At 44.9% G+C, this 8,341-nt stretch overlaps 1 pseudogene; it reads left to right on the forward strand.

Moving 5' to 3' along the window:
* The first annotated feature begins 7,913 nt into the window (after positions 1–7,913).
* Rnu6-859 (RNA, U6 small nuclear 859) lies at positions 7,914–8,013 on the forward strand (annotated as a pseudogene).
* Positions 8,014–8,341: the final 328 nt, after the last annotated feature.

Consider the following 8,341-nt stretch of genomic DNA (forward strand, 5'->3'; position numbering starts at 1 on the left):
TCCACTTCAGGTTATTTCTGTCATTTGCCCACTTAATCAAATCAACAACTGTGATTTGTGGATATGATGCCTTCTGTGATATTTATACTCCAGCTTTGAATTTTGCAGACATGGACACATTAGGCAACACAGCATAAGGCCAGCGAACTCTGCAGATTTATTGCATCTCAGTGAGCAGCATCTTCAGGGAGAAAGGAGTCTGACGGAGACCATGAAACTACCCTTTGATCCAGTGGTTCTCAACCTGTGGTTCATGACCTTTTTGGGGTCAAATGACTCTTCTGCAGGGGCTGCATATCAGATATTTACATTACAATTCATAGTGGTGACAACATTACAGTTATAAAGTAGCAACAACAATAACTTTATGGTTGGAGGTCACCATAACACGAGGAACTGTATTAAAGGGTCATAACATTAGAAAGTTTGAGAACCACTGCTCTAATCCTAAATTCTTCAAAGTAATAAACCCTAGGGGCTAGGAAGACTGCCCAGCAGTTAAGAGCTTGTACTGAGGAGAAACTTTCCATGGCTTTTCCTCTTTATTATTAGACGATTGTTGTATACAACAATGGTTTTCGCTATGTGGTATATACGTGCATATAATGTACTTCAGCAGCAGGTAAGGCATCATCGACAGCATCTGTTGCTGCTCTAGGTGATCCTAATTAAACTCACTGTCTCCATGACAGCAACAAATACACAAAGGTAAGGCAGGACTAATCAGAAGTGGGAAAGGAGTTCCCAGGAGTGGGAAGGACACAAGGGAGCATGATGGGGGTGGAAATGCCCCAAATCCATTTTATATGTGTCATAATGTATATATCGTCAATGAAGCCCTTCATCGTCTATAATTAGTATACTCTCACTTTTAAATTAAAAACAGCACCCCAGAAAATGAGTAACAAACTGTAATCTCTGACTAAGAAGATGGGTGTTCCCCAGTCCCAACTATGCTGACACCCTGATCTCAGATTCCCCAGCCTCTGACACTGTGGGGGAAATCAATCTCTACGGTGTATGTAAAGCACCCAGACTGTCCTTTGCCACAGCTGACAGAACTAAGACAAACTGCTTTATTCATCATTTTACTTGCCTGCCTCCTCCCCTCCTCCCCTCCCTCCTCTCCATCCTGCTCCTCCTCCTCCCCATCCTGCTCCTCCTCCTCCTACTTCTTCTTCTCCTCTTCCTCTTTCTTTTCCTTCTTCACACCCAGCAGAATCCCATTTTCTTTCTAACAGCGAAATCTGTTCAAATTGGCAGCGGAAAATTCCTATACCTCCTGATCCCCAAAGGAAAAATATTCTCGGGGCTGACTGTGTGTAGCTGTGTGACATCAAAATGATTCTTGAGGTTGGAGAGATGGCTCAGTGGTTAAGAGCACTGACTGCTCTTCCAGAGGTCCTGAGTTCAAATCCCAGCAACCACATGGTGGCTCACAACCATCTGTAATGGGATCTGATGCCCTCTTCTGGTGTGTCTGAAAATAGTAAATAAATACATCTTTTAAAAAAAATGATTCTTGATAGAATGAATTAACCTCCTCACCCCACCCCTTTTTTTGTTCTCCCACTGAAGGATTTCTCAAAGCAAATTTATAATAAACAAACAAACAAACAAACAAACAAACAAACAATAAGCAAGCCAGCAAGTGAGTATGGTAAGTTTTTATTCAAAGTATTATATGAACTCTTGTCATTAAAGAACAGTTTTGATCAAACACAGGGTGAAAATCAGCTAGAACTTTCTGTAAGGACACAGTGGAGAGAAGCTGGCTTAACTAGCAACCGCTCCTGCTTGTGCCTGAGCTTCCAAACTCCTCTCAGTCTCACAACCAAGTAAGTCACTGGAATTTCCTTTTCTATTAAATTATTCACTTTACATCCCAATCGCAACCCCCCTCTACCCCCAGCGCCCCCTCACAGGGCCCCTCTTCCCACCCCTCCCCTTCACCTCTGAGAAGGGGAAAGTCTCCACCCTGGGTACCAACCTACCATGGCACATCAAGTCACTGCAAGACTAGGCACATCCTCTCCCACTGAGGCCGGACAAGGAGGGCCAAGTAGGGGGATGGGATCCACAGCAGGCAACTGAGACAGGGACAGCCCCTGCTCCAGTTGTTGGGGACCCACAGGAAAACCAAGCTGCATACCTGCTACATGTGCGCAGGAGTCGCTGGAACTTCTGAGGCCAGCGGGCGATTAAACGCTGAAGCTGAAATCCCCAGGGAGCCAGTCTCTGCAATCTGTGAAGCACGCTCGGACAGTGCAGGACACGGTTCCTGAGAAGATGCTCTCGACTTTCCACAGACTTCAAATTGGACTCAGCCCTCAATTGGAGAGTGTGAAGAAAACTGCTCTTCCGGTGGAAAAAAAAAATAAGTTAGGGTTTGCGGGAAGGGGGAACGTGTATTTGATAATACCCCGTTTCTCCTTCAGACAGACACCAAAGGGTCCTACATAGAATTCTTAGTATATGCTGCAGTTTGTAAGTAAGCCACTATTTACGGAAGTATAACATGCTTCCGTGTGTTAGGCAAGGGTGAAGACCGTGAGAGAACGGCAGGATGGACTTTTTCTTGAGACAGAGTCTCATGTATCCCAGGCTGGCCTCAAACTCACTGTGCAGCTGAAGATGATCATAAACTTACCCTGCTGCCTTCCTGCCACCTCCCGAGTGCTGGGGTTCAAAGCAGGAGCCACTGGGCCTGGCTTACGGGGTACTGAGGACAGAACCCAGCAGCGGGTGCCTGTTAGCCAGGCACTCCACCCACCGAGCCGCATCCCCGGCCCTTGACAGATGGTTGTAGAATGTCCGTATCAGTGTGACCAGCCCTAAATGAAGGTGTGCAACATTTCCTGCACTGCCAAAACCTCCATTCCTTCCTCCTGGTCGGTTCCATGTACCAGCCAGGACTGAAGTCACATGACAACTGTAGCCACACTGTTCAATTGCCTGTTTTTCAGACATTCCACATTGTTCTCATTTATTTGCTGTTGACTGTGATTATGTTTTGATTTGCTACTTTGGTTTTCGTTCTTTGACAATTTCACAAATGTTTATAATGTGTTTGGTTTGTCTCCACTCTCCATCTCCCCACTGAACCACTCCTCCTCCTCCTCCTCCTCCTCCTCCTCCTCCTCCTCCTCCTCCTCCACTTCCTCTTTCTCCTCCTCCACTTCCTCTTTCTCCTCCTCCACCTCCTCCTCCTCCTCTTCCTCCTCTTCTCAATAACTCAGCCTGCTGTTTCCTTGTTTTTGATTTGGTTTAGTCTTTTCGTGAGCCCCCGGTTTAAATAGGAATGCTCGCATGAGCAAGGGTGGGAAGTTCTTCTCTGGATCACGATACCAGCAGCTGTCCCACTGAAGGAAGTAGCTGGTTACTTGCTACAGGCTTAATTATCTTGACCTATTTAGAACTGATATTTGGGAATCTATTAAAGTAAGTGCCAGAATTATTTTCCCATATGGATAAAGCAGTAATCAGCACCACTGATTTAAAATCATTAAAGATATCATCTTCCCCCCCCCCCCCGCTCCATCACAATGGCAGCTTTGTCATTCCTTGGGTGGCCACATGGATACAGGGCTGTTTCTGCACTAGTATCCATTCTATTGTATTTCCCCTCTGTGCACCTGTTTGTAATGCCGTTAACAAAGGAGGCTCGCCTATGCTACCCTTTAATGGGCCTGCATATGAGATTAACCCTTGGCTGACATCTGGGAAATTGGATTGGGGAAGAGCTCCCACCGTTTTTTTAAACGGATGAGAGTGGCTCATTGTGCCTAAAATGCTCATATAAATGTATAATTTCTCTGAAGATTTGCCTTCCTTCGAGGAGCCTGGATTGTGGTGTGGGCTCATGCCTGCAGAGGGCCTCCGTGAGAAGCCTTCCCCAGATGCTCAGTCTCTGGTGAGCATCTCTAAGGGACGGTTTGCATGACTGCTGAAATTCACTGAGAGGATTAAACACACCCCGAGTGGCTCCGCAGAGAGCCTGTGGACAAGAACTCCTGGAGCCTCACCTGACTTTGTTTGGTTTCACCCTGCACACAATTCTCTTTCTGATCTCACTTCATATATTGTGTTCTGTCCCCTTTCACCACAACATAAAACTTGTATCCTCTTGTAATACAACAAAGCCATAAGCACAAACACCCTGGGGCCTGCTACTCAATTATCTGTCTGGTCTGAGCCATCCCTGGCTGTGCTCTTAGGGAATATTAGCACAGTACCATGCTGTCTTAATGACAATCGACAGACAGACAGACAGACACACCAGACACACCAGACACACCAGACACACACACACACACACACACACACACACACACACACACAGAGCAGTGGAAGTTTGCCAGGCCAAGCATGGGGCTAACTAGCTTTCAAACCTAGTTTAATGCTTCCCAATATCCAAAAAGAATTGTTATTGTCTTAACAGTAAACAAGGTCTTAAGAAAGTTTCTTTTTAATGTGCTGGAGTTATATATTATGTATCAGGACTAGGAAGTGGCTCAGTCAGTTCTGTGTCCACTGCCCAAGCATTAGAACCTGAATTCAGATCCCCAGAATCCTCGTAAAACCTGGGCACTGTGGCCTGAGCCAGTAATCCCAGCACTGGGGAGATGCTCCCTGGAGCCTCCTGCAAGTTAATCTAGCCAAACTGGTGATCTTGAGACTCAGAGTGAACCAGTCTCGACTGCTTACCTATTCCATCTTCTTAGAATGGTTAAGACACAATTATCTGACTTCTGTCACTTGAGCATTAGTTGAAAAATAATTTTTTTCTGTGTTGAGGAAAATACACACAGAGTCACGCACTATGTAACGATGTTTGATCAGTGATGAACATGATAACGGTCCCATGAGTCTATGCCACCCTGTGACATCACAGTCACTTCAGTTTATATAAGTACAGTCTGTGGTGTTTGAGGGCTGAAATCATTTAATGATACATTTGCCAGAATCCCTGCTAGCCAGTGAATCATGGTTGCATGTGTACAGGTGTGTGTGTACATATTATGTGCACGTGTGCCCACATGTGTGTGTGTGTGTGTGTGTGAGTCTGTTTATCCATACATCTGTCTACCAACCTGTATATCCATGGACTCCACATCTGAGATTGAATTGTCAATTGGTCCTCACCTTGGTGCTTTTGGGAAGTGGTGAAGCCTTTAGGAGGTGGATTTTAACACGAAGGCTTCAAGGCACCATCTCGAAGGAGATGAAGAATGTTGTGGGATAGAATCTTAAGCCTCCTCCATCCCCACCCCCATGCTTTCACTCTACTATATCTCTCTGCCATGACCCAAATCAATGGAGCTCACCAACCATAGAATGAAAATCGCTTATGACTGTGAACCAGATAAAAACCACTTCTCGGGGGTGGGGATTTAGCTCAGTGGTAGAGCGCTTGCCTAGAAAGCACAAGGCCCTGGGTTCGGTCTTCAGCTCCGGGAAAAAAAAAAAAAAAAAAAAACCTTCTCTTTGTAAGCTGTTTGTCTCAGGCATTTCTGAAGTCACAGGAGCTGATGAGTGCTAATATTATACTGGGCTATGTTGTATGTACACAGACCACGTGCAAATACTATATCAGTTCATGTAAGGAATTCAGAATCTGTAGATTTGGGGTATTCTAGAATAGAAGGGTACCTGAAACCCATTGCCCAAGACAGTCAAGGGGCAGCAGTACATGCTGAAAATCTCCCTGGCTCAGACTTATTACCCAGACCTATCTCAAGATAGAGTAGATACGCCAGAGTGACGTTTCTAACACTGTAAATTTCTTAGGATTCCCCAGACAATAAGCTTAAAGCTCTCAAGTGTCTCCCCTCACTGAGGTTTTTATGTGGGAAGAGCAGATACAGATATTTTAGATGGGGGGATTCCATTTATACCCCCACTCCTCCCCTGCCATTAAAGAGCTTTATCCCTTCCATGATGCCAAGTAAGAACTGCCCTAGTTGGGTCTGTGGACTTGGTGTGACAGTGAACTTTTTGTCAAATTCTCAGTTGAGAAATCTATAACAAGACATTTGATAATCAGTAATCAATGACTGGGCTAAGGAGTGGTCGGCCATTGTCCTGCATCACTAGTAGCTGTAGAATATGGGAAAGGTAACTGAGCTCTTCCTGAGGACCAGGCCTGTGTGTGCCCTCATACGAAGGGCTTACTTCAGGTTCTATTTATAAGGACAAACTCCAGGGACACACACTCTAGCACCCCAGCAAAGAAAAGCAGAAACAGTCATCAGAGGTCATCTAAATGCCATGGGAGCCAACTAGGCTGAGAATGCATTGACAAAGAGGTAAGATTGACTCTGAGGTAGAGTAATCCATCTGATAACACCTTCCAGGTCATGAAAATTCTAGACCACTTTAGGATGGGCCAGATAAGAAAGTGCTTTCCTGTTCTCCTGCCTCATTCCTACCTCAGTGAGGAAAAGGGGGAGAACAGGAACAGGAAGAAAGCCATCTGGGCCATTTAACCAAGCACAGGATGGCCCCGGCTTCAGACCTTAGCTGCATGTGCCAGTGCAGGAAAAGGAAGAGAAAGTGAGTCAGTGCTAAATCAGTTTGAAAGTTTTAACTGACGAGTAGGAATAAACGCGTGGATTCCCAAATCAAGAGCCTTTGTGATCAGAAATTCTTCTGGAGCTTTCTGGGATGCAGTGGTGGCTGCCGTTGGGCCCTGTTCCATCTGCTCCTGTCCAGACTTAACTGCAGTTCGCTCCTGCCAAGGTACAAGTCATCCAGAAAGCCACGCCACAACTATGGCTTTTGATGACACCAGAAAGACGTCCGTGGAACCCAAATCCGAATCACGTTCACTAGCCACAATAAAGTCATTGGAAAAGGTGCCTGCCAACTTGATCAGAGGCACAAAGGAAAAGAATTCAAAAGGGAAAGGACCAGTGTACATGCCTAAGACACTGAGTCTCACTACAAGAAAAACCCTCTCTGGAGACAATTCCAAGGTCTGGGCTCAGTTCCAGGTGAGAATCCACAAGTGACTCATTGACTTATGGTCTCATTCCCAGGAGCACATTCTCTTTAACTAACGGTGGCAGGGCAATGGTGCTACATGCCTTTAACCCTAACATTCACTAGGAAGGCAGAAGCAGGCCAGCCTGGTCTACATAGAGGGAGTTCTAGGACAGCCAGGGCTACATAAAGAAACCCTGTCTCAAAAAATAAGAAAAGTGTCTCTGTATCTACTTCTCAGTAAGGAGAAAAAGGAAGATATTGTGCATCCATTACAATGGCAATTGCCTAAAAGGACAGCTAATACCAAATGACTAAGCTGATGTGGAGAAAAAAGATGTCCGTGCCTCGAGGGTGGACTATAAAACGGAATTAGCCATCAGAATGCAAGTAGACAGTTTCTTAGAAAGAAGAATGTACTTTTATAGACAATCTAACAATTGCAGCAAGTGGGACCCGCCCAAGACAGGAAGAAAACCGTGTTCACACCAACTTATGTATGACTACCTTGCCACAGTCGCATGCTACAGAGTTCATTGCCCCAAAACTAGAAACAACCCTGGTGTCAGCCCTAGTGAGAACTCAAGGCATCCAGGTAATTAAGTAGAATTCAGCATTAAGGTCTGAATTATTACGTGGGATGAATTGTTACATGAATAAATGGCATTTCAAAAATGTTGTGCTAAGGGGTTGGGGATTTAGCTCAGTGGTAGAGCGCTTGCCTACCAAGCGCAAGGCCCTGGGTTCGGTCCCCAGCTCTGAAAAAAAGAAAAAAAAATGTTGTGCTAAGTACTACGGAGAAGAGGAGATAGATAGCTTACCTGGCAAACTGTTTGCCTTACAAATATGAGGGCCTAGGTTTTAGATCCACATTTCACATTTTAAAAAAGGGGGGCTGGAAAGATGGCTCGACAGTTATCACTGACTGCATGCTTGCTTTAGCAGCCCATCTACTACATGGCACAGAGAAGATTAGCATGGCCCCTGCACAAGGATGACACCCAAATTTGTGAAGCGTTCCATGTTTTTAGAAACAAAAGGCCATTACCTAATTTGTTCTATGAAGCCACAGTTACATTGATACCTAAACCACAAAGAGATCCATCAAAGAAAGAGAGCTTCAGACCAATATCCCTTATAATCTATGCAAAAATAATAAAATACAAGCAAACCAAATCCAAGAACACATCAAAATGATCATTCACCATGATCTAGTAGGCTTCATCCCAGAGAATGGTTCAATATACAAAAATCCATCAACATAATCTGCTATATAAACAAACTCAAAGGAAAAGAACACATGTTCATCTCATTAGGTGCTTAAAAAGCCTTTGACAAAATACAACACCCCCTCATG

This window comes from Rattus norvegicus, chromosome 1 (assembly GCF_021556685.1).
Source record: "Rattus norvegicus strain SHRSP/BbbUtx chromosome 1, alternate assembly SHRSP_T2T, whole genome shotgun sequence".
Taxonomy (NCBI): domain Eukaryota; kingdom Metazoa; phylum Chordata; class Mammalia; order Rodentia; family Muridae; genus Rattus; species Rattus norvegicus.